The sequence below is a fragment of the Phocoena sinus genome, chromosome 2 (assembly GCF_008692025.1).
Source record: "Phocoena sinus isolate mPhoSin1 chromosome 2, mPhoSin1.pri, whole genome shotgun sequence".
Classification (NCBI taxonomy): domain Eukaryota; kingdom Metazoa; phylum Chordata; class Mammalia; order Artiodactyla; family Phocoenidae; genus Phocoena; species Phocoena sinus.
The window spans coordinates 144322807-144346010 of record NC_045764.1 but is presented as its reverse complement, the minus strand read 5'-3'; the positions used below and the strand labels follow the sequence as shown (position 1 = coordinate 144346010).

The following is a 23204-nucleotide window of genomic DNA, read 5'->3' as shown; positions in this document are numbered from 1 at the left end:
AGATAGAAGCAGCAAAGTGAGACCCATAATAAGGAGAAAACTCAATCACTGAAATGGACTCAGAACTGACACAGATGCTAGAATAGTAGACAACGATATTAAAATAGTTATTATAACTATATTCCATATGTTTGAAAAGTTAGAGATAGCAAAAAGACCCAAAATCAAACTTTTAGAGATAAACACTACAATATATGAGATGACAAATACACTGGATGGAATTAATGGTAGATTACACATTGGAGAACTTGAGAACACAAGTTGTGAAGACACAACAATAGAAACTAGTAAACATAGAAATAGACAAAAACAAGTCATGAACTTGAAGCTACAGCAATAGAAACTATCTAAAATGAAACAGAAAACAATCAGCCAAATGAAAAGAGTATCAGTGAGCTATTGGGTGGGGGGGACAACTTCAGGTGATTTACTATATGTGTAATAGGAGTCTCCAAGGAGGAGGATAGAAGAAAAAGAGAAGAAAAACTTTTGAAAAAATAATGGTCAGGATTTTCCCAAATTTGATGAAAACTATAACTCTTCATATGAAAAAGCTCAACAAATCCCAAGCATAAAAAACATGAGAAAATTACATGAAGGTACATCATAATTAAGTTTCTCAAAACCAGTGAAAGGAAAAAAACTTAAAAGGAACAAGAGAAAAAGACGCTTTATATACAGAGAAACAAAGATAAGTGCAGTTTCTAGCTGGAAACAATGAAAATAGAAATACAGTAGTGCAACTTCAAAAACCTGAAAGAAAAAACTGTCAACCGAGAATTCTATTCCCAGCAAAACTATCTTCCAAAAAAAAAGGTAAAATAAGGAGCTCTTTAGACATACAAAAGCTGAAAAAATTCATCACCAGCTTACCTACACTACAAGAAATAATACAGTAAGTCCTTTAGGCAGAAGGAAAATAACATCAGATGGAAATCTGGATCTATACAAAGGAATAAAGAATAATGGAAATGGTACCTAGTATGTAAATATATATGATATTTTATTATTTAAATGTATTTTAAAGACAACTGGCTGCTTAAACAAAACTTTATTGTGTGATTCATAACATGTGTAACGTGTATAAGTAAAATATACGACAACTACTATACAGCTACTGTAACATTCTTATACTATATGTGAAGTGGCATAAGAGCAGTTAAAGATAGGCTGTGATAAGTTAAAGATGTACACTATAAATTCCAAAACAACTAAATAAAGTTATAGCTAACAAGACAATCAAAGATGTAAAATGGAATCATAAAAAATACTTAATCCAAAGGAAGACAGGATACAAGGTTAATGTATGAAAGTCAATTGCTTCCTTATATCCCAGCAATGAACAATTAAAATTTGAAATTAGAAACACAACACCATTTATCTTGGCACAGAGAGACAGAGAGACAGAGAGAGAGAGAGAAATACTTAGGTGTAAACCTAATAAAGTATATACAAATCTATAGGAGGAGACTATAAAACTCTGACGAAAGACCTCAAAGAAGATCTAAATAAATGGAGGGATATTCTGTGGATAGGAAGACCCAATATTCTCAAAATGTTGATTCTTCCCAACTCGATCTATAGATTCAATGCAATCCCAATAAAAATCCCAATAAATTACTTAATGGATATGGACAAACTGATTCTAAAGCTTATATGGAAAGGCAAAAGACCCATAGTAGCCCACACGATACTGAAGAAAGACAAAGATGGAGGACTGAAACTACCTGACTTCAAGACTTACTATAAAGCTACAGTAATCTAGGGAGTGTGTTTTCAGTGAAAGAACGGATAACTAGATCAATGGAAAAGAGTAGAGAGTTCATAATTCACATATAGTTAACTGAATTTTGACAAAGGAGCCAAAGGCAATTCAATGTAGAAGGATCGTCTTTTTAACAAATGGTGCTGGAACAACTGGACATCCACATTAAAAAAACAAAAAATAATTTAGACACTTACCTTACACCCTTCACAAAAATTAACTCAAAATGGATGATAGAACTAAATATAAAACACAAAACTATAAAACTCTAGACAATAACATAGAAGAAACACTAGGTGACTTTGGGCGTGGCCATGAGTTTCTGGATATAACAGCAAAAGCACTCTCCATGAAAGAAAAAATTGTCAAGCTGGACTTCATTAAAATTAAAAACTTCTCAGCAAAAGACACCGTTAAGAGAATGAAAAGACAAGCCACAGACTGAAAGAAAATCTTTGTAAAACACGTACTGGATACAGGACTTGTAACCAAAATATACAAGGGACTCTAAAAACTCTTAAACAATCTGATTTAAAAACGGGTAAAAGATCTTAATAGACATCTCACCAAATAAGACATACAGATGACAAATAAGTATTTTAAAAGATGCTCAACCTCATATGTCATTAGGGACTTGAAAATTAAAATAATAATGAGATACCACTAAACATCTATTAGAATGGCTAAGATTCAAAGCACCAACATTATTAAATGCCGGCAAGCATGTGGAACAACAGGAACTCTACTTCATTGCTGGGGAAATGCAAAAGGGTACAGCCACTTTGGAAGGCAGTTTGTTTCTTACAAAGCTAAACATGCACCATCCCATAATCTAGCCATTCTACTCTCAGGTATTTATCCATGAAAAAAGAAAGCATACCTCTATTCAATGACTTGTAGTCAAGTGTTCATAGTAGCTTTATTTATAATATTCATAAACTGGAAAGAACCCAAAATATCCATCAATAATCCAGGTGACTGGATAAGTAAACTGTGTTATATGCATACAATGGAATACTACTTAACAATAAAAACCAATAAAATAATGATAGATGCAACACCATGGATGAATCTCAAAATAATTAAGCTGAGTGAAAAAGCTAGGCCAAAGAGAGTTTACCCTGTATGATTCTATTTATATAAGACTCAAGAAAATGCAAACTAATCTATAGTGACAAAAACAGATGAGTGGTTTGCTTGAGGAGGGTAAGGTGGGGAAGGATGAGAGAGATGGACTAAAACAGCTACATAGAAACTTTTGGGGATGATGGACATGTTCATTATCTTGATTGTGGTGATGACTTCATGGGTGTATACATATGATAAAACGTATCAAATTGTATTAAATATGTGCTCTTTATTGGATGTCAATTATGACTCAATAAAGCTGTTAAAAAATTTTAAAGCTCCCATTTTTAGTCTCCTGTTTGACTCTTTAGCCACAGTAATTCCTTCCTGTTGTGTTGTCTTTCTCTACAATAGTCAGTTGTTTAAAATATAAAGTACTTCCTCATTCACCGTTAAATTTAATGAAAACCTAATGTATGTAAGTCAGTGGACTGGGCAATTGAAGGGGATACAATTGGACAATACAGGGATAGATGTCAGGTGACAAGGGATAAGCAATACTGATGATGATGAAGTGTAGTTAATTTTACCAGAGTATAAAAAGCAGAGAATGATTAAACAGGAAGGTAAATTTTAGGTCACGAAGAACTCTCCCAGAAAGTCTTAAAAAATGGTAAGGTTAATATGTCAGAATTTCACGAATACAGAAGAAGTCAAACACAAGTTCTTAAAGTTAAATTCTTCTATAATGTTCTCATTTATTAAACTGCAATATATTAAATCTCAAGGAAAGGAAATAATATTAGGGAGGAGCTAATTCTAAACACTGGATTATAGGACACATTTACTCATAGTATGTCTTCTGTGTGAAAATTATGGAAACAATTTAGTCCCAGTACCATCGAATTGAACTACTTCTCCTGAGTTTATAGACTTCAGTTGATTGTTCTAAAATTTATCAGCTTTGGCACTCTCCCCTCAAGGGCCAGGAATCTCTGGCTGTTATGCCTCAAGTGGAATAAGTCTCCTGGAGAAATTCTTTTGCTACCACAACTATTTCAGTGTGGTTCTAAGTGGTGAGTCCCAATGCTTGCCAAATTCCTCTGGTTTGATCCCATCTGGATGAACCCAAAATATAGCAAAATAGCACCTTCTACTTCCTGGTCATATTCAATTATCCAATATTCCTCCAAACTGATGCCTACTTTTATCTTTAAGAAACTGCTGGCCTAAGGCTCTTAACCTAATATATAACAGTGGGTAGGAATAGGCACAAGGAATATCCATTCCACTCTCCACCACTGCTGTACTCTTTAACTTTCACCTTACTGAAAAAGCGACCAAGGAAAGAAAAGTCTATGTATCTAACCATAGTTATGGACCAAATTACATGAACTTGAAAGTGCCTTAGCAATTAAGGGTTCCATATGGAGGAAAGCACATAGTGCCTCTTTCTAGTTGCACTTAACTTCTGTCTAAAATCTAAGCCAAAGCTCTTTCTCCCAAGCCCTCTCATTATTAGAGAAGCGAAATTTTTTCTGTCTAGTTTCTCAAGGTCCTTCCATCCACTTTAAGCTTAAGTGCATTCCAGTCAGCCAACGACATCTATGCAATCTGAGAGGCCCACAACTGAAATTCCCCTGAATCACTCCTGAAGCTTCCAAACTTTCTTTTGTTGCTTCTGGCCTTCGCTAATTCAATCTTAGCTTCTGTTTCCTAACTCATTCCTCCTCCCCATGCTATTGGGTTCAACAACGTAGTTCTACTTCCTTTTAACAGAACAATCTTGGGCCCTTTTATGATGAACACAAGATAACTTCAACCTATACTCCAAACAGGTACATATAATTTCACATCGAAGCTGTTCATCACACAAAGAGTTTCAGAATAACACTAAATATCTCAAGCTTCTCAAAAATATGAATTTAACATTCTATGTAGATTATATTCTAGATTTATATCCTAGTGTTTAGCTAAATGAAAACCAGGGGCCAAACCTAAGTATACTCCAGATGTCTTCCTAGGGTGAGTTCAACATGTACAAAAATTTTTGGACAAGATACACTGTAGCTAAGTACAGATGAAAGCTATAAAGAAAAGGGAAATGCATGAATCACTGTCATGGTATAAATAACTTTCAGGAATTCATTTCCGGACAACTCACTCCATTCATATTTTAATGCTAAATTTAGGAGAATACTATTGAATTAAGAACGGCTCAGAATAGCTAATTATAAAATACCTTTCTTTTTTTTTTTTTTTTTTTTTTTTTTTTGCGGTACGCGGGCCTCTCACTGTTGTGGCCTCTCCCGTTGCGGAGCACAGGCTCCGGACGCGCAGGCTCAGCGGCCACGGCTCACGGGCCCAGCCGCTCCGCGGTATGTGGGATCTTCCCGGACCGGGGCACGAACCCGTGTCCCCTGCATCAGCAGGCGGACTCTCAACCACTGCGCCACCAGGGAAGCCCGAAAATACCTATTTTAAATTATTATTTATATATATGAGATAATATTTCCTATGATCAGTAGACTTTTTATAATAATAATAATTTGTTGAACACAATATGTATAACAGGCACATTATATAGATCATATAGTGCCATACTCATAATAACCCTAAAGTATTATTATTATTATTCCCATATTACAGAGGAAGAAACAGAGTCCCTAAAAGCTTTAGTTACTTGCCCAATTTACCCTGCCAGTAGATGGCAGAACAAGATATTCAAACCCAAATCTCTCTGGCTCCAAAACTTCTGCCCTTTCCAGCAAGATGCACTTCCTGCCTGTTGAAGTAGCTATTATTAGTTTAGTGCTTTGGAAAATTCCTGACACATGGAGTCTGGAGTAGTATGGTGGAAAAACACTTGTGAGCCTAAGCTCTGGCAGGTATGTGACCTTGGCCTAATCCTGTTACTTTTGTAGGCTCTTTTTTCATCTATAAAATTAAGCTTGGGTAGTTAACATCTAAGGACCCTTCCAGTACTAATGCTTTATCAAACTATGATTCTATGATTTATAGACAATGCAAAAAATGTGGAGTGGGAGAAAGGATGAGTGACAGAAGGGTTAACTGGGCATTAGAAACAATATAGCCAAGTAAGTCCAGGATTGAGATAAAACAGAATTGAAAAAAAAAAATGGCTTTGTAGTATTTTATTCCCAGCATGAATAAAAAGACTTTATATAGTACCTATAAAGTTAAACAGGATCCTATCACCAAAGAATTTTATCAAATAGACTCGTCTATTTGAATTTAACATCAATTAAAATTTAAATTCTTTGAAATAAAATACAAAATTCATACAGATAGGAGAAACCATCAGATAAGCCCAAACACAGACACACTTTGAGTTTTTTTTCACCAGGCTCTGAGAACTATGTGAGGTTCCTCTTATATAAACAGGAGTGTGTCGTGCCACAACTACTGAAGCCCACGTGCCTAGAGCCCATGCTCTGCAACAAGAGAAGCCACCGCAATAAGAAGCCCGCGCACTGCAACAAAGAGTAGCTCCCACTTGTTGCAACTAGAGAAAGCCCGCGTGCAGCAACGAAGACCCAACGCAGCCAAAAACAAATATAAATAAATAAATAAATTTATTTTTAAAAAAAAGAAAAACAGGAGTGTGGGTTGGCACTGCTAGGTAGAAGGCAAGAGAGTTGATGCAGTTTCCAGAAATAGGGGCAGAGAACAACCCACTGTACCTAAAAAGGCTCTCTTCATCAGCCAAAAACAATGACTGGGTGGGAGTTTTGTTCTGCTTTCAATATTCAGGCCAGCAAGGTCAGTCTGTGCACACTGGAATGATTTAAAACCTTTATAATAACATGGCTTCTCCTTATATTCAGCCAAGATTCTTCAAGCAGATTTCCTGATTCTTGCTCAGCTTTCTAATATGATGAGAACCAAGTGTCTCTTTGTTCGGTTACCATCACTAAAAGCCAATACGAGATGTATGCAGACAAGCTCCATGGGAAAACCTCACAAGCCAGAGGTGAAAGGACACCAAAGCTAGCTCTCCAACTAGAGGCCGGATGGACAGCAAATGACCAAGAGCTCTCTGGGCCTTGGGAGACCTAATAGCTTGGGATATACTGTCAGAGATGAGAAGGGGTCAAGTTTCTAGGCTTGAAAGCTCTGGTTATCCATCTTTAGCTCTCCCAATAGATAAATACGTTTTATGTGGAAAAAAGAAAAAAAAGAAGATGAGCAGCCTGGCAAAAGAACCTAAGACAAACCAAATCTTCCACAGGATGCTCTCAGACTAAAAGGCTGAGGAATGTAGAGCGGGGAAAAACTCCCCAAAGAGGGAGGAGAGGGAAAAAAATTAACGCCATCAGTTCTGACATTTGCCAAGGAAGGAGAGTGAGAACACTCCTCAAACTGCCTATAAACCAGGTAAAAGTGACTGTTGGCTCGGACAGAGTCCACACACCCTAACAACGCCCCACTGCCAAGGCCACCACCCCTGGGCCTCCACTGAAAATTGCAGCTGCTTTCCAAAGCCCGGAAAGCAACAGGCAGAATATAGTGACAGCTGGAAGGAAGGGGATTAGGTGAGGACTTGGCATAAATAGGAGTGCAGCCAAAATGCACAAATATGAAGGGAGAGCGACAATTTTCCTGTGTGGTTTGTGTGTGTGGTATGGGGGGAGTTCAAAAGAAGAGTGAGCCAAAGTTCTGGCCTTGATTGCCTGGAGGCTTTGGCAGTCTCAGCCTTTCTCATGGCAGACGGGCCAGGAAATGAAGCTTTCAGCTGTCTGCTTCAATGTTCTCCTCACTGTCACCATTTTCGTGTTCGGCCCCTGGCTCATTTGCATTTTCTTCTTCTTTTGGGGATTAGCGCATACGGGTAGACAAAATCCATTTTGGTTACTCAAGACTGTCATTTCCTCCCACACCTTACTTGTCAACTAAGAACGTCAAGAACATGAAATCCTGCCAGAGTACAAAACAAACTATAGGATTAGATGATCTGCAAGGGGCCTTTGAGACCTTCTAATCCAGCCTGATTTTACAGATGGGGAAACTTAAGAGTAGCAAAGGGAAGTAAGGTGATCTGCTGAAATCATACTAATATTTAGAGAGTAGCAAAGTCAGGACAAATATCCAACTCTCCCATTCCCATCCAGCCAGTGCCCTGTCCAAAAAAATCAGTGTTCCTTTAGGACTCTATCTCAGACAAAATACTACTATTCCCCCACCAAACCCTTTTTAAATGAGGACTTGATAAGAACTGTGACGTATTCTCTCTCTGTTTCCTCATCAAACATTCACACATAAGTTTGGTAAATAATTATCCAAAGTGTTAGGTCTTAAGGAAAAGAAAGAGACTTGGAGACTCATATAATTAACAGCACTCAGAGAAAAGACTCAACCTAAAACCAAGCAGAATGCTTTTATTTCCTTTGTTTTAGGAGACAGATCCAAAAAAAGAAACAAATGGGACCTAATTAAACTTAAAAGCTTTTGCACAGCAAAGGAAACCATCAACAAAACAAAAAGAGAACCTACTGAATGGGAGAAAATATTTGAAAATGATACAACTGATAAGGGATTAATATCCAACATATATAAACAGCTCACACAACTCAACATTAAAAAAAAACCAAAACCCATACAACCCAATTTAAAAATGGGCAGAAGACCTGAATAGACATTTTTCCGAAGAGGAAATGCAGGTGGCCAAGAGGCACATGAAAAGATGGTCAACACTGTTAATCATCAGGGAAATGCAAATCAAAACCACAATGAGTTATCCCTCACAACTGTAAGAATGGGCATCATCAAAAAGAACACAAGGAACAAATGTTGGCGAGGATGCGGAGAAAAGGGAACTCTCATACACTGTTGGTGGGAATGTAAATTGGTGTAGCCACTGTGGAAAACAGAATGGAAGTTTCTCAAAAAACTAAAAATAGAACTACCATATGACCCAGCAATTCCACTCCTGGGTATATATCTGAAAACAAAACAAAACAAACAAACAAACAAAAATCCCACTAATTCGAAAAAATACATGCACTTCTATGTTCATAGTAGCATTATTTACAATTGCCAAGATATGGAAGCAACCTAAGTGTCCATCAAACAGATGAGTGGATAAAGAAGATGTGGTATGTATGTATGTGTGTATGTGTGTGTGTGTGTGTGTGTGTGTGTGTGTGTGTGTATACATACATATATATATAAAATGGAATTTTTCCCTTTTTGCCAAAAGAAATAATTTCTGATATTGAGAAATACCACATTCTCAGGAAAAGGTAACCAACCTTTAAGGGCTTAAAAGATTCCTACTCTGAAAAGGAGTTTATGAGTGTGGAGAGATAGGTGGAAATATGGCCCCTTGGCATCCACAGGGGATTGGTTCCAGGACACCCCACATAGACAGAAAAATCCTCGGATGCTCAAGTCCCCTACATAAAATGCCCCAGTACAGTCGGCTCTCCGTATCCACAGGTTCCACATCCACGGATATGCAGGGCCCACTGTATATTGGTTTATACGTAAGGTCATAACAAAGCAATCTCAAATTGTGGTTTCTTCCACTAAAAATTTTCTTTTCAGTACTATGGAAATCATGTTAAAATATGACATTAAAAAATGAAAACAAAAATACCTCACCTCCCTTTGCTGCATCTACTGCAAGAATGAAGACAGTTCTCAACAATCAGACTGTTGACATTCTGGATATGTCAACATCACCCTGAAGGGATGCATAGTTACTGTGAAGGACCCCAGAGGAACCCTGTGGAGGGACTTCAATCACATCAATGTAGATCTCGGTCGCCTTGGAAGGAAAAAGAAGAGGCTCTGGGTTGACATACAGTGGGGAAACAAAGGACTGGCCACGATGGGCACTATCTGTAGTTGTGTAAAGAGCATGAGCAAGGGCGATGCACTGGGGGTCATTACAAGGTGAATGCTTGTAATGTAATGTAATGTAATGTAATGTGCTCACCTCCCCATCAATATCCTCATGCAGAATAGGTCTCTCGTCGAACTCTAAAATGTCCTGGGTGGAAAAAACATCCACAGGATAGCTCAAGCCCAGAAAGATGAGTTAATTCTTGAAGGAAACTACATTGAACTTGTGTCAAATTCAGCTGCTTTGATTTAGCAAGTCACAATAGTTAAAAATATCAGAAAAATTGGGGGAATGATAGCCACGTCTTTTAAAAAGGAATAGTTCAGCAGACTGATGAATAAGATCTAAAAGTTGTCCAGCTATGGAAACAAGATGTTGGATAATTCCCAAGACCTGTTTGTGATATTTTAAATATGCAATAAATACCCTCTATTTTGGGAAGGGGGGTGGGGCACTGGACACTTCACTAACTAGTTAAAATTAGCTAACTTTTCCTTCCTTCTATACATTTTCATTTAACAGATTCTCTAGTGCTTACCCTTTACCAAGTACTATTCAATTCTGGGAATAAGGAAATTAAAGACAGTACTTCTGTCATAAAGGCATGCAAAGTTAACTGGGGGAAACCAAAATGTCAATGGCATGATCAGAGTAGTACTTCCAGTAATAAAGGTTACTTAGAAAGCACATGGGAGGGGTTCCAGGCCAGCCTGGGAAGTTCCAGGAAGGCTAATTGAAGAAGGTGACACCTGAGATGAGGATAAAGAAGAATTGGTAGGTTAAAAAAATAAAAGTAATGAGTTCTTGTTTTATTCTTCTTTTTTTTTTTTTAAATCTAACATTCTTGTTTCATATGAGAATTTGATCTATTACATAAGACTTTGGAAGGAAAAAAATGACATCATTATTGTTATGTCAAAATATCAATAATACTAGTTAACAAAAAGTACTGGAACACATTAAATATCAAAAGACAAAGACACACACAAAAAACCCCAAACACGCAACAGTGTACATCAACTATACCTCAATTAAAAAAAACAGTAATGTTAATGGAACACCCAAACATGAGAGAACGTGGTAACTTTTCAGAGCTGTCACAGGAGCTCATCTATGCATATCTATAAAGAGCACTAACTGTGGGCAAGGCATTCTGCTGGGTGCTGTAGTAGATAAGATAATGAATAAAGATGGTCTCTCTCACAGGGAATTTATCACCTCAATTTACCAGCATGTTCCCTCAGGAGAGAGAAAGGTCTAGAGCAGCAGTTCTCAAACCTTTCCCACCTGGGACCAATTTATACTCTTAAAAAAAACTATTAAGGACTCATAGAGCTTTTATTTATGAGGAATATGTTGACCACATCAGAAGTTAAAACTGATGATCCCAAACTCCCATTCCTTCCTTCCCCTACCCCATCCCTCCTTGGCAACCACAAGTCTGTTATCTATATCTGTGAGTCTGTTTTTGTTTCCTAGATGTGTTGATTTGTATCGTATTTTGGATTCCATATATAACTGATATCATATGGTATTTGTCTTTCTGATTTACTTCGCTTAGTATGATAATCTCTAGTTTAGGATTAGCAGCGGCAAATTATTCTATATAGTATGGATAAACAACAAGGTCCTACTGTATAGCACAGGGACCTATATTCAATATTCTGTGACAAACCATAATGGAAAAGAATATGAAGAAGAATATATGTATATGTGTATGTATAATGACTCACTCTGCTGTACAGAAGAAATTAAAACAACATTGTAAATCAACTATGCTTCAATGAAATTTAAAAAAACTAAAAGAAAAAGAAATCAAAACTGAATAATTTTTAAGTATTTGTTGATTTGTTTAAAAGTAACACTAATAAACCTATAACCTCAACATAAATAATGTATTTTTATGAAAAATAGTTGCATTTTCTAAAATAAAAAATTTAGTGAGACAAGTGCCACTGTTTTACAGTCTTGCCAATCTCTTTAATGTCTGGCTTAATACATTCCAATATCTGGTTCTTCATTAATCTGGCTCTTCATTAAAATATCATACTTCACATGTCCTCTAGAAAACTCCACTGTACACTTGTGAGAAAATGAGAATGAAAAAGGCAAATAATGCCTTAATATTATGATGAAAAATGTTCACCCTCACAGATCCCTTGAAAGGATCTCTGGGGACCCTCAGGTATCTCATCACATTTTAAGAACCACTGGTCTATGGCAATAAAAGTCATATTCAAAACTGGGTAAATAAAGACTATGAGTTCAAGTTTACTCTACTTGAGGTTTTAACTAAGGGGAAATCTTGCAGTAAGAGTTCCCTATCTAGGCCACTAATTCTAAGAGTGGACTTGTTTTCTTGGAACTGAGACAACCCAGGTTGCACGAATGGGTCCACTTTCTCTGGCATTGTGAAGACTGCCTCCTCAAAGGGCTTGGGCTGGGTGGGTCTTAACACAGTGATGGAGATGACCATATTCCTGCTTTGCTTGGGACAGTCAGCTTTATTCCCATTGTGCCAGAGTAATTATTAGTAGAGCCCCTTCACTCTCCAAAGTATCCAGTTTGGGCGGTAAGTTATATGGTCACCTTGACAATGCCTTGCACAAGCATTCTTCTTCTTCCCACCTTGTGGACAGGTCTAAAAGAAGCCATGCTGGGTTTGGTTTACGTAGTAATATTCCTCTAACCTCTCTCCTAAAAAAAAAGCCAATCATGGGAGAAAATTCCTCCCGATCTCTTGGTTTCTATGTCTTCTTTTCCTTTCTTAAACTGTTGACAGCAACCATTCTCGACAACTCTATACGACAGCACGTGCTGCTTGTTCTCTTGCTATGCACCTAGTTCAGTGTTTGAACTACAGGGTGTCACTTGGCCCAACTATTTCAAATTGGTTGGAATATAACCTATTGATCAAGGGCTACAAATTAACCACACTGGGTTAACCGCTGGGCTAATAAAACAATAGGCAAAACCTAGCACACAGATTCAACCCATCACCAGAAATGGAGGCAACTCAGTAAGACAAGAGACTTCTTTGAAAAAGTATTAAATCTCCCAGGCCTAATCCTGTGAGCATGGCAGGGGGTATGAAGAGGAATGGAAAAGAAGTGCTGTAAATTCTGAATAGTGAACCTTGAAACTGACGTGAATTTGGCTTTGCATACCCGAGTGGCAGAGAAACCTCAGCAGTTATCCAGTGCTTTTAGAGAGCAGGGTAAAATTATAAGAACATTTTTATGAGTTGTGGCTGGCAAGCCCTAGCCTGTTAAAACTCTTTAAAAACCAATGCCTTGGTGGAGGTAACATTTACTGTTTACTGTAGCTCTGGTTGTTAGGGGTTACTGCTAAGGTCCCAGTTTTCCATGACATCAGCAGCATTCCAAGGGAAGTGTGTGTCAGTGACTTTCAGTAATGACTCCGTTTTCCAAATGTTCAAAGCTTCTGCCAAGCTGCCCTACACCTGCACACCAGCTGAGTTAGAGGAAAAGGAAAAGCAAGATGGATTAAGTGGGATTTTTGTCTGGGTTCCTTAATGAGACTAAAGGCTTCCTTCTTTCAGTGTTTGCTTTGGTGTAATAAGTGGATGCCAGTGCCTTTAGGAGTGACATGACTCATCCTTACCTTTTCATAAACCAATCAGACTGCCTCTCACAACTTCTCGCTATCATATTCTGGACTAACCTTTCGAGACTTTTCTTCTGCGGGAAAAGTTTAGGGCTTAGTGAGAAGATCAGCACGGCATGCCAACACTCTGGGAGGGATTCCGAGGGAGGCATCTGCTGCTCCCCAAATTAGCAGGAAACAGAAGCAGTGAAGAGACATTACTGCGTAGCTGCTAAAAGGATCACCTGGCTTTCAACGTTTCAAACCAGACGTGTCCTCTCAAGGCAGCAGCAGACCTCATTCCAGAGTCTGTCCTCACCAAAACAAGCATCTGGTTAACTTCATCCAAGGGTGCCTACTGCCCACTCAAGAGGCTTGTGACCGGTGCTGTGGCCAATACTAATTGTGTACTTATATAAGACAGACCTTTTTTCCAAAAGGCTTGAAGCATTTTTTTCGGCGTTAAACTCATCAGTGTTCATGACAACCCTCTGAGAGGTGGCAAAATATTAGTTCAGGTGTGAGAAATTGGGGGATGGGGTTGAGGAGAATTGAGTCCTCTGCCAAGAGTAAGGCAGGAGGAGATCTCCCAGAGCCCCAGCCCCACACCTTTACGCCTGTGGTAAATGGCCCCTCTCCAGGCTTGCTCCAGTCTGCCCAGGCTAACCTGCTCTTTTGTCGACCATCAAAAGGGTTGTGGAATACAAAATTCGTTGCTAGCGAGGCAAAGCTTGGAAGCTAGCAAAGGAAAACAAGAACAATTTTATGTAAAGACACAGAGGAATATCCTCTTCAGGGTTTTTGGTAAGGATGATTTATGCATTCAATATCTGCTTCTATGAATGACACAAGGTAGAAGATTCAATCTTTCTGTACCTCAGTTTCCTCACCTATAAAATCTAACTATATATATACATACACACACACACACACACACATATATACCATTAAAAATACCAGAGATGTTTAGAAATTTTAATAATTAATGTTTTAAACTGCATAGAGATCTTTAAGGGGGGGAATCTCTGAAATGCTAAAAGGTGTCCTCTTTTATAGTATATTGCATAGTTCTAGAGGAAATTCCTTTCATTACTGCTGTATTTGTTCTTAGGAAATAGGAATAAATTCATACACTTTCCAGTGATTCTTAAAATAAAAGCCTCCACAATTTAAAAAAATAATAATCATCTTTATCTTTGCAGAAACAACAAGGATTTGTTTTTAAGCTGTAGGGGTGGCATGCTCTGTGGTTTAGGGTAGCCACAGATAACATAATACTCACAAAAATGTCTGTGTCTAGTAATTTCTCTTAGACTTCATTAAAAAGAATTCAAACATGAAAAAATACTAAAGGAATCATTCTCATTCAACCGTAGATTGCCTGTGAAGACTGGAAAACACAAGTTTTTGGTTCAATCCCTGGATTAAACTATAAAAGTCTGTCCAGTGTAATCTCACGTTGAATCCTGAGCCTGTTTCCTTGAATAATTTTTAAAGAGGGAATTTTACAATTATGGCTTGTTAGCAAGAGACTGAGCTATTACCAATTAGAAAACAAGTCTTTCAATAAACTTTCTGGTACACAGAATGAACAGTTGTATCTGAAACTAAATTCCACAAGTCATTTTCATAAATAAGTACATATATAAATTAGGAAGAGGGGGTGTGGCATGGGGTATACCTAAAATGCTTAAATTCTAAGAAAAAAGAATTGAAAAAAAAGAAGTTTCTTTTCTTCCTGAAGATAAAAGATTTAATGAGTGACTAATCCCCCTTAGTAAAGTTCCTTTGGTAATTGCCCTATTCTAAGCCACACTAATTTTGCTAGGCGCCTTTACTGTTAAAAGATGTTGTTTTATGATGTTAAGCTACACACAAAAGCCATGTAACAAAATGGCAAAATATGCTTCCGATTTTGTTATGTTACCAACCTATACTTATCCAGAAATTCTAACTGCCAAGTGTCTTTTACCTAACACAGAGAGCATCTTTCACCACCCTCCCTTTCCCACATAAAGTAACAATGTCATTAAGAGTGTAAAACTGGGAATAAAAACCTGAGCCCAGGAAAAAAATACTAAATGGGAATCTGCCTCCAGCTCTGCAAATTTTCAAACTTGACCTGGCCTCTCGGGTCTGGAAGCTAGACTTCTGTGCCCAGAATATGGCTGGATGAGGAAGGCAGTTCAATTCACACCCTGAGGGCTAGGAACAGAATACACACTCCATACAGACCTCTAAAGAGGTTCAGGGGCTTGTGTGACAGAGAAGCCTGTTTTAATTGGCCCTTGGTGATGTCATGCCCATGTCTCCAGGGCCCAGGAAATGCACCATGACTAATGGAGCGCCTCATTTGTGAATACTCATTCCATCTCAGAGGAGCAGTAGCAGGCAGAGTTTCAAGGCAACGAAGACCCAGTTAGAGAATGCCAGCCAGTCAGCCGCGCAGAGGGCCTTCAGTTGTCCTGAAATAGACTGCTCTTGTTCACTGCCTCGGAAAACCCTACAACTACCTGTATCCCTGTGGCCTGTGCAGGATAGTAGCCCTAAAACTGGGTTGTTTTGTCTTTTAAGTTATTCTCTTTAGGGAAAGAAAAATGGTCACTGTAATAGGGCACACATCCTTCCAGATTTCTATCAGCAAACCTTCTCTGTAAAGGACAAGATGATACAAATGGCCATATGGTCTCTGTTGAAACACTCATTTCTGCCCTTGCCGTGCAAAAACAGCCATAGACGATACATAAATGAATAAACATGGCTGGGTTGCAATAACATGTGATTTACAAAAACAGGCAGCAGGCTGATTTGGCTCACTGACCGTGGTCTGCTGACCTCTGTATTAAAGAGGAAGGACCACTCCTTCCTCTGCCACATACTCAGACCAAAGTACTCTCAAATAAGGGTGCAGTTACAGGAAAGGATGTGAAGGAGTTTCCACAATATACCTGTGACAGCTACCCTATCTAGAACCTAAACACAGTTTACAGAGAGGCAATCTAGCCCATGGTTTCAGAACGTAGGCTCTGCAGTCAAATGACTAGGTTACAAATTCTGACTTTGCTACTTCTGCATTTAAAGCCTTGGACAAGGTATATTATTCCTATGAGCCTTGGTTCCTTCATCTACAAAATTGGGTTCCAAACTGTTCCTACTCAATAGGGTTAATATGAAACTTCAATGAGATAATATATGAAGAAAGCTTAGCCTAGTGCCTAGGCTATTGGAGTGTCCAATAATTACCTGACACTATTGCTAGATTTTTTCTAAGCAACCATAATTACTACTCTTGATTGCAGCAGGCCAAAGTGAAGAGGCAGGTTACCACAAATGCTAGTACACGGTGAACTTCTTTCCAATTCCATTAATATCTATTCACGCTATCATCATCTTTAGTAGCTGCATAGAATTTCACAGGGAATGCACCGTAACTGGACCAAATGCCAAATGTTCAATACCCGTTTGCTGTCTTCTTGCCATTATAAACAACAGTATGATCAACATCTTTAAACACGCACCTGTGAACACTTCGAATTCTGTTCCTTGGGGCAAAAAGGTTTGCACGTTTTAAAGAACTTGAAATTATTCTGCAAATTGGCTCTCCAGAAAAGTTATACTAATTCCTATTTCCAACAGCACTGAAAGAGAGGATCTGTTTCCTAAGATTCTTGACAATACAACTACTTCGTTTCACCACTAAGACCCAGAGAGGTTAAATGAAAAAACTAAGAAAAAACTAAGACCCAGAGAGGTTAAATGACTTGCTTAAATTTAATGAAGAATGCTTAATGCTTCCTTTGGCCTACAACTTTATAAAGCATTTCATAATTATTCTGATAATAGCTAATCTTTCCAGAATCCATATAATTAATTATTATTATTAAAATGCCATTTTATGGTTGAGAGAGCTGGAGCCCAGAAGTTGACTTAGGGTAGCCAAAGTTCTCCAGATAAGGCAGAGGATACAGAAGAACGTGATCAAAATAGAAATAAACTTCATCCTATTATCAGGCCGTGCCAGGCTCACTATAACATCTCAGGCAAAATTTACTTTTCAATCAGGAAACTATTCTCGGGAACTAATTTAATTTTCCTTTCTTGTGGCAAATAGGTAATCCAGAGACTTTTTTTTTCTTTGATGTTAAAATAAATAAGCCTATAAAACCAAATGTCCTTTTCTCACAAGGAAAACTTAAAACCTCTGAGCTTTTGACAAGACAGTCACAGACCTAGGCATTTGTTAAGGCTATTTTCTTCACTCTACCTATTATCTTGCTTTTTTCCTTCTTAACACTTACCACAATTTGAAATATATTAGTTATTTGTCTGTAACAACTAAGTTCCATTAAAACAGGAACTTGCTTACTAGTCTTAGTCTTGTTTATTATCTTTTCAGTACCTAGAATACTATGTGGAGCACAGCAATTAACTAATAAAGATTTACTGGATGTATAAATCCTCCCAGATGCCATCTATGTATTTCCCTAGCTGTACAACCTACAAGGTAGGCAGGCAGGCTTTGGCATTATATATTAATAAGAGTTGTCATTCCCTATTTACAACACTGCAAAAAACAAACAAACAAACAAAAACACCAGAAAACAAAAAAACACCTTCCTAATGTAGAAGAGCAGCCTGTCCCTCACCTGCAGAGTTTGTAGACAATTATATCCCAATCCAACCCCTACTATCAGTGGGACCATGCCACAGGCTGTCATACCACGATCTCCCGCCTTACCCTTTCACCTAGGAGATGCTGCTACTGTTAGCCCGTGCAAGTGTGTGCACTTGTTTTATTTATTTGGTTGGTTTGTCTTCAAAAGAGCCTCCTTGGTGGGTCACTAATTAGACAGAAGTTCTAAAAAACAAATGCACCACCTGTTGACTGTTTTATTGAAAGATGTACTGAATGTCATAGTTGACGACCCAACATCCATTCTATCTCAAATGACTGATCTAGCCCTATGTGGCCCAATATGGCATCCACTAGCCATATATCGTTGAATTTAAATTAATTTTAAATATTCAGTTCCTCATTGGCACTAGCCACATTTTCATTGCTCAAAAACTGCCATATGTGGTTAGTGGCTACTATACTGGACAGCACAAATATAGAATACTTCCATGACTACAGAAAGTTCTGTTGGACAGCATGGAGTCTAGTCAAACATGGTAATGCCATTCTCCTTGCCTGAAACTGATTTTAAAATGCGCACGTAAGGGGGCGCCTTCAAGACGGCGGAGGAGTAAGACATGGAGATCACCTTCCTTCCCACAAATACATCAAAACTACATCTACATGTGGAACAACTCCTACAGAACACCTACTGAACGCTGGGAGAAGACCTCAGACTTCCCAAAAGGCAGAAAACTCCCCACATACCTGGGCAGGGCAAAAGAAAAAAGGAAAAACAGAGACAAAAGAATAGAGACGGGACCTGCACCTCGGGGAGGGAGCTGTGAAGGAGGAAAAGTTTCCACACACTATGAAGCCCCTTCACTGGCGGAGACTGGGGGGTGGTGAGGGGAAGCTTCAGCGCCATGGAGGAAAGCACAGCAACAGCGGTGCAGAGGGCAAAGCGGCGGTGCAGAGGGCAAAGCGGAGAGACTCCCGCACAGAGAATCAGTGCCGACCAGCACTCACTAGCCTGAGAAACTTGTCTGCTCACCCGCCAGGGTGGGTGGGGGCTGGGAGCTGAGAGCTGAGGCTCTGGCTTTGGAGGTCAGATCCCAGGGAGAGGACTGGGGTTGGCTGCGTGAACACAGCCTGAAGGGGGCTAGTGTGCCACAGCCAGCGGGGAGGGAGTCCGGGAAAAGTCTGGACCTGTCTAAGAGGCAAGAGACCCTTGTTGCGGGGTGCATGAGGACAGGGGATTCAGAACACCACCCAAAAAAGCTCCAGAGATGCGTGCAAGCCACAGCTACCAGGGTGGACCCCAGAGACAGGCATGAAATGCTAAGTCTACTGCTGCAGCCACCAAGAAGCCTGTGTGCAAGCACAGGTCACTATCCACACCTCCCCTCCCAGGAGCCTGTGCAACCCGCCACTGCCAGGGTCCCATGATGCAGGGACAACTTCCCCTGCAGAATACATGGCGCCTCAGGCTGTTACAACATCACGCCAGACTCTGCCACCACAGGCTCGCCTTGCATTCCGTATTCCTCCCTCCCCTCTGCCTGAGTGAGCCAGAGCCCCTGAATCAGCCGCACCTTTAACTCCCTCCTGTCTGGGCGGGGAACAGATGCCCGCAGATGACCTACACGCAGAGGCGGGGCCAAATCCAAAGCTGAACCCCGGGAGCTGTGCAAACAAAGAAGAGAAAGGGAAATCTCTCCCAGCAGCCTCAGGAGCAGTGGATTAAATCTCCACAATCAACTTGATGTACCCTGCATCTGTGGAATACCTGAAGAGACAACGAATCACCCCAAAATTGAGGCAGTGGACTTTGGGAGCAACTGTAGACTTGGGATTTGCTTTCTGCATCTAATTTGTTTCTGGTTTTATGTTTACCTTAGTTTAGTATTTAGAGCTTATTATCATTGGTAGATTTGTTTATTGATTCAGTTGTGCTCTTCATTTTAAAATTTATATATATATTTTTTCTTCCTTTTTCTCATTTTGTGAATGTGTATGTGTATGCTTCTTTGTATGATTTTGCCTGTATAGCTCTGCTTCTGCCATTTGTCCTAGGGTTCTGACTGCCCCTTTTTTGTTTTTTCTTTAGTATAGTTTTTAGCGCTTGTTATCATTGGAGTATTTGATTTTTGGTTTGGTTGCTCTCTTCTTTCTTTTTTTAAATTATATTTCATTTTTAACAATTTTTTTCTATTTTAATAACTTTATTTTATTTATCTTCTCTCTCTCTCTTTCTCTCTCTTTCTTTTTCTCGCTTTTCTTCTGAGCTGTATGGCTGACAGGATCTTGGTGCTCTGGTTGGGTGTCCAGCCTGAGCCTCTGAAGTGGGAGACCAAGTTCAGGACACTACTCCACCGGATACCTCCTGGCCCCATGTAATATCAAACGGCGAAAGCTCTCCCAGAGATCTCCATCTGAGCACTAAGACCCAGCTCCACTCAACGACCAAAAAGCTACAGTGCTGGGCACCCTGTGCCAAACAACTAGCAAGACAGGAACACAAACCCACCATTAGCAGAGAGGCTGCCTAAAATCATAGTAAGGTCAAAAACACCCCAAAACACACCACCAGATGCAGTCCTGCCCACCAGAAAGACGACATCCAGCCTCATCCACCAGAACACAGGCACCAGTTCCTTCCACCAGGAAGCCTACATAACCCACTGAACCAACCTTACCCACTGGGGGCAGACACCAAAAACAACGGGAACTACGAACCTGCAGCCTGCAAAACGGAGACCCCAAACACAGTAAGTTAAGCAAAATGAGAAGACAGAGAAACACACAGCAGATGAAGGACCAAGGTAAAAACCCACCAGACCAAACAAATGAAGAGGAAATAGGCAGTCTCCTGAAAAAGAATTCAGAATAATGATAGTAAAGATGATCTAAAATCTTGGACATAGACTGGGGAAAATACAAGAAATGTTTAACAAGGACCTAGAAGAACTAAACAGCAAACAAACAATGATAAACAACATAATAAATCAAATTTAAAATTCTCTACAAGTAATCTATAGCAGAAAAACTGAGGCAGAAGAACGGATAAGTGACCTGGGAGATAAAACAGTGGGAGTAACTACTGCAGAGCAGATTAAAGAAAAAAGAATGACAAGAATTGAGGACAGTCTCAGAGATATCTGGGACAACATTAAACACACCAACATTCAAATTATAGGGTTCCCAGAAGAAGAAGAGAAAAAGAAAGGGACTGAGAAAATATTTGAAGGATTATAGTCAAAAACTTCCCTAATATGGGTAAGGAAATAATCAATCAAGTCCAGGAAGCACAGACACTCCCATACAGGATAAATCCAAGGAGAAATACACCAAGACACATATTAATCAAACTATCAAAAAGTAAATACAAGAAAAAAAATTACAAGCAGCAAGGGAAAGGCAAAAATTAACATACAAGGGAATCCTCATAAGGTTAACAGCTGATCTTTCAGCAGAAACTCTGCAAGCCAGAAGGGAGTGGCAGGACATATTTAAAGTGATGAAAGGGAAAAACCTACAATCAAGATTACTCTACCCAGCAAAGATCTCATTCATATTTGATGGAGAAATTAAAATCTTTATAGATAAGCAAAAGCTAAGAGAATTCAGCAACACCAAACTAGCTCTACAACAAATGCTAAAGGAACTTCTCTAGGCAGGAAACACAAGAGAAGGAAAAGGCTTAGAGAAGGAAAAGGCTTACAAGAACAAAACTGAACCAGTTAAGAAAATGGTAATAGGAACATATATATTGATAACTACCTTAAATGTAAATGGATTAAATGCTCCAACCAAAAGACATAGACAGGCTGAATGGATACAAAAACAAGACCCATACATATGCTGTCTACAAGAGACCCACTTCAGACCTAAGGACACATACAGACTGAAAGTGAGGGGATGGAAAAAGATATTCCATGCAAATGGAAATCAAAAGATAGCTGGAGTAGAAATTCTCATATCAGACAAAATAGACTTTAAAATAAAGACTATTACAAGAGACAAAGAAGGACAATATGTAATGATCAAGGGATCAATCCAAGAAGAAGATATAACAATTGTAAATATTTATGCACTCAACATTGGAGCACCTCAATACATAAGGCAACTGCTAACAGCCATAAAAGGGGAAATCGACAGTAACACAACCATAGTAGGGGACTTTAACACCCCACTTTCACCAATGGAGACATCATCCAAAATGAAAATAAATAAGGAAACACAAGCTTTAAATGACACATTAAACAAGATGGTTAACTGATATTTATAGGACATTCCATCCAAAAACAGCAGATTGCACTTTCTTCTCAAGTGCTCATAAACATTCTCCAGGATAGATCATATCTTGGGTCACAAATCAAGCCTTGGTAAATTTAAGAAAATTGAAATTGTATCAAGTATCTTTTCCGACCACAACGTTATGAGACAACATATCAATTATGGGAAAAAAGATGTGTAAAAAATACAAACACATGGAGGCTAAACAATGTACTACTAAATAATCAAGAGATCACTGAAGAAATCAAAGAGGAAATCAAAAAATACCTAGAAACAAATGACAATGAAAACACGATGACCTAACACCTATGGGATGCAGCAAAAGCAGTTCTAAGAGGGAAGTCTATAGCAGTACAATCCTATATCAAGAAGCAAGAAACATCTCAAATAAACAACCTAACCTTACACCTAAAGCAATTAGAGAACGAAGAACAAAAAATCTCCAAAGTTAGCACAAGGAAAGAAATCAAAAAGATCAGATCTTTTTGATTTGATGAAATGAAAATTTTGATTTGATTAAATGAAAAAGAAACAAAGGAAACAATAGCAAAGATCAATAAAACTAAAAGCTAGTTCTTTGAGAAGATAAACAAAATTGATAAACCATTAGCCAGACTCATCAAGAGAAAAAGGGAAAAGACCCAAAACAACAGAATTAGAAATGAAAAAAGAGAGGTAACAACTGAAACTGCAGAAATACAAAGGATCATGAGAGATTACTACAATCAACTCTATGCCAATAAAATGGACAACCTGGAAGAAATGGACAAATTCTTAGAAAAGCACAACCTTCTGAGACTGAACCAGGAAAAAATAGAAAACATGAACAGACCAATCACAAGCACTGAAATTGAAACTGTGATTAAAAATCTTCCAACACACAAAAGTCCAGGACCAGATGGCTTCACAGGTGAATTTTACCAAGCATTTAGAGAAGAGCTAACACCTATCCTTCTCAAACTCTTCCAAAATATAGCAGAGGG

At 38.7% G+C, this 23204-nt stretch overlaps 1 protein-coding gene and 1 pseudogene across 5 annotated transcripts in view; one reads left to right on the top strand and one right to left on the bottom strand.

Annotated features, from left to right (window-relative positions):
• The window catches only part of RAD51B (RAD51 paralog B), a 626370-nt gene that overhangs the window by 316627 nt on the left and 286539 nt on the right, over positions 1–23204 (bottom strand). The window lies entirely within an intron of this gene.
• On the top strand, positions 9484–10022 carry LOC116749861 (annotated as a pseudogene).